The sequence below is a fragment of the Clinocottus analis genome, unplaced genomic scaffold (assembly GCF_023055335.1).
Source record: "Clinocottus analis isolate CAN_PGR_092001 unplaced genomic scaffold, fCliAna1.0.p SCAF_55, whole genome shotgun sequence".
In the NCBI taxonomy this organism is placed as follows: Eukaryota; Metazoa; Chordata; class Actinopteri; order Perciformes; family Cottidae; genus Clinocottus; species Clinocottus analis.
This window is the reverse complement of record NW_027176213.1, coordinates 198,574-202,500: the sequence shown is the minus strand read 5'-3', so window position 1 is coordinate 202,500 and position 3,927 is coordinate 198,574. Positions and strand designations below refer to the sequence as shown.

General features: G+C 49.2%; 1 long non-coding RNA gene across 1 annotated transcript in view; it reads left to right on the top strand.

Moving 5' to 3' along the window:
- LOC137803391 (uncharacterized) overlaps positions 1-149 on the top strand; it is a 2,061-nt gene extending 1,912 nt beyond the window's left edge. The window contains exon 3 of the long non-coding RNA XR_011080057.1: positions 1-149. This exon is cut by the window's left edge and continues 450 nt beyond it. This is a non-coding gene — a long non-coding RNA (uncharacterized lncRNA).
- The last annotated feature ends 3,778 nt before the right edge of the window (positions 150-3,927 follow it).

Here is a 3,927-nt window from a genome sequence, read left to right as displayed (position 1 = left end):
ACAAATAAAACAAATAAAACATGATCAATAATCAAAAGTGATCTGGTTGAGCTCCACCAGTTCCGATGAAACTGGATCCGTCTGTGACGCCGTTCAGGAGCTAAATCTGACCGCTGGCCGGCGTCCGACCGCCGCTCGGCCGGTGGGGGGTCGTGGGGGTTGTACGGGGTGCGGGGGGGGGGGGGGGTCTGATGAGGGTCTAACCTGCTGGATGAACTGCAGCAGCTGGGAGATTCCTCTCAAACCACCTGCCTCACAATGCCTCTGTGTTTATACAGGGAGAAGAATGGGGAGGGGGAGGAGGGGCAGCCTTGACCCCCCCCCCCTCCTCCCCACAATGCCTCTGTGTTTATAGGGAGAAGAATGCCCCCCCCCCCCCCCCCCCCCCAGCAGCTGAGGCCCCTCTACATTCAGAGGGAGTTTAAAGGATTCAGGAGTCCTATATTTCGTTTTTTTTACTTCCTCTGTCCTTCCATACCGCATGTCCTTTTTTCCTTCTGATTGTTTCTTTTCCTCCTTGACTGGCTCCTTCTTTCCTTCACTAACTCCTTCCTTCCTTTGCCACAGCCCCTCTCTTAGGACCAAAAGTCAGTTTGTGTGCAGAGATGGACAGTATTTATGTTACTTGTATTTGAAATATATATTTCAATTACTTTTGAGTATTTTGTGATTTGTATTTGATAGGGCCAATAAACAATCTAACGTAATTTGTAACTAAATACTTTAAAGTGGAGTAATCTTATATTGAAAATACTCAAAATACTTGCTCCACGAGGCAGTTCACTTATCAAGCTCCTTATTGCTTGAGTTAATGCAACCCTCTTCACTCCGGTTCGTTTGCAGGGATAATATTCCATCCAGAAGTTAGTTGTTCTTAAAGCAACTCAACTGGCTAGTGGCTGGTGGCCGGTGGCTGGTGGCTGGTGGCCGGTGGCCGGAGGCTAGTGGCCGGAGGCTAGTGGCCGGTGGCCAGTGGCTAGTGGCCGGAGGCTAGTGGCCGGAGGCTAGTGGCTGGTGGCCAGTGGCTAGTGGCCGGTGGCCGGTGGCTGGTGGCCGGAGGCTAGTGGCCGGAGGCTAGTGGCTGGTGGCCAGTGGCTAGTGGCCGGTGGCCGGAGGCTAGTGGCCGGTGGCCGGTGGCTGGTGGCCGGTGGCTGGTGGCCAGTGGCTGGTGGCTATTGGCCGGTGGCTGGTGGCTGGTGGCCGGTGGCTGGTGGCTAGTGGCCGGTGGCTGGTGGCTGGTGGCAACAGCTACTAGCCAACAGCTAGTGGCTGTTGGCTAGTAGCTGGTTCTCAAGAACCAAAATGGAAGAATTATTATGTCATAAAGATGTCAGTGTGAACCTGTATGAGACACTTAACACTGCAATGTAGAACTATGTGGCCTACCATGTAGACTACCACTGTAAGAGAGAAGGAAGTAGACTACCACGCTACTGACCACTGTAAGAGAGAAGGAAGTAGACTACCATGCTACTGACCACTGTAAGAGAGAAGGAAGTAGACTACCATGCTACTGACCACTGTAAGAGAGAAGGAAGTAGACTACCATGCTACTGACCACTGTAAGAGAGAAGGAAGTAGACTACCATGCTACTGACCACTGTAAGAGAGAAGGAAGTAGATTGCCACTGGCTTTGTTAGAATAAGATAGACGTAAGTAGGCTACTCACTTGTTAAGTTACCTGTTCACTTTTGTATTTATTTACTATTTACCTTTTATTTTATTTTTCTGAAAACACTTGTGAGACTAGTATATGTGTAGTATGGTATATTATATGTGTATTTTCTCTTTTTAATTCTGCTCATCATTGCTTTTCTTTCTAATATAATATATCAGTACTGATCAATACTGATCAGTACTGATAGCTGCTGCTTCTTTTTTCTGACTTTCTTTCACATTTGGATTCTGGCGTTGAAACCTGTCAGAGAGACACCAGCAGCCGCTGGGACTCAAACCAGTGACATGTTCCCCATACCTCCCATTTCTCGCATAGCTCCCATATCAGAGGACAGAGGGGATCTGCATTGTTGTGGAGCAGCTGGACATTGTCTTCTTCTCACTCTGCAGGGAGACAGGAGTCTGCTTAGCAGCTGTGTGTGTGTGTGTGTGTGTGTGTGTGTGTGTGTGTGTGGTGTGTGTGTGTGTGTGTGTGTGTGTGTGTGTGTGTGTGTGTGTGTGTGTGTGGGCGTGCATGTGCGTGTGTGTGTGAGAGAGTATATGTGTGTGTGCACCTGCAGACAGAACTGAGGGACATTAACACATACACCACCTGCAGACATAACTTACAAGCTAGCGAATGACTATATGAGTAGAGTTCCCAGTGATGCCAGGATGCTAGCTAGCTAGCGACTACAAGAGTAGACTTCCCAAAATGCCAGGATGCTAGCTAGCAAACGACTACATGAGTACAGTTCCCAGTGATGCCAGGATGCTAGCTAGCTAGTGACTACATAAATAGGGGTTCCCAGTGATGCCAGGATGCTAGCTAGCTAGCGACTACATGAGTAGAGTTCCAGTGATGCCAGGATGATAGCTAGCTAGAGCGACTACGTGAGTAGAGTTCCCAGTGATGCCAGGATGCTAGCTAGCTAGTGACTACATAAATAAGGTTCCCAGTGATGCCAGGATGCTAGCTAGCGACTACGTGAGTAGAGTTCCCCAGTGATGCCAGGATGCTAGCTAGCGACTACATGAGTAGAGTTCCCAGTGATGCCAGGATGATAGCTAGCTAGCGACTACGTGAGTAGAGTTCCCAGTGATGCCAGGATGCTAGCTAGCTAGTGACTACATAAATAAGGTTCCCAGTGATGCCAGGATGCTAGCTAGCAAACGACTACATAAGTAGAGTTCCCAGTGATGCCAGGATGCTTGCTAGCTAGCGACTGTATGAGTAGAGTTCCCAGTGATGCCAGGATGCTAGCTAGCTAGCGACTACATGAGTAGAGTTCCCAGTGATGCCAGGATGCTAGCTAGCTAGCGACTACATGAGTAGAGTTCCCAGTGATGCCAGGATGCTAGCTAGCTAGCGACTACATGAGTAGAGTTCCCAGTGATGCCAGGATGCTAGCTAGCTAGCGACTACATGAGAAGAGTTCCCAGTGATGCCAGGATGCTAGCTAGCTAGTGACTACATAAATAAGGTTCCCAGTGATGCCAGGATGCTAGCTAGCAAACGACTACATAAGTAGAGTTCCCAGTGATGCCAGGATGCTAGCTAGCTAGCGACTACATGAGTAGAGTTCCCAGTGATGCCAGGATGCTAGCTAGCTAGCGACTACATGAGTAGAGTTCCCAGTGATGCCAGGATGCTAGCTAGCGAGTGACTACATGAGTAGAGTTCCCAGTGATGCCAGGATACTAGCTAGCTAGCGACTACAAGAGTAGAGTTCCCAAAATGCCAGGATGCTAGCTAGCAAACGACTACATGAGTACAGTTCCCAGTGATGCCAGGATGCTAGCTCGCAAACGACTACATGAGTAGAGTTCCCAGTGATGCCAGGATGCTAGCTAGCTAGTGACTACATGAGTAGAGTTCCCAGTGATGCCAGGATGCCAGCTAGCAAATGACTACATGAGTACAGTTCCCAGTGATGCCAGGATGCTAGCTAGCTAGCGACTACATGAGTAGAGTTCCCAGTGATGCCAGGATGCTAGCTAGCTAGCGACTACATGAGTAGAGTTCCCAGTGATGCCAGGATGCTAGCTAGCTAGCGACTACATGAGTAGAGTTCCCAGTGATGCCAGGATGCTAGCTAGCTAGCGACTACATGAGTAGAGTTCCCAGTGATGCCAGGATGCTAGCTAGCTAGCGACTACATGAGTAGAGTTCCCAGTGATGCCAGGATGCTAGCTAGCTAGCGACTACATGAGTAGAGTTCCCAGTGATGCCAGGATGCTAGCTAGCTAGTGACTACATAAATAAGGTT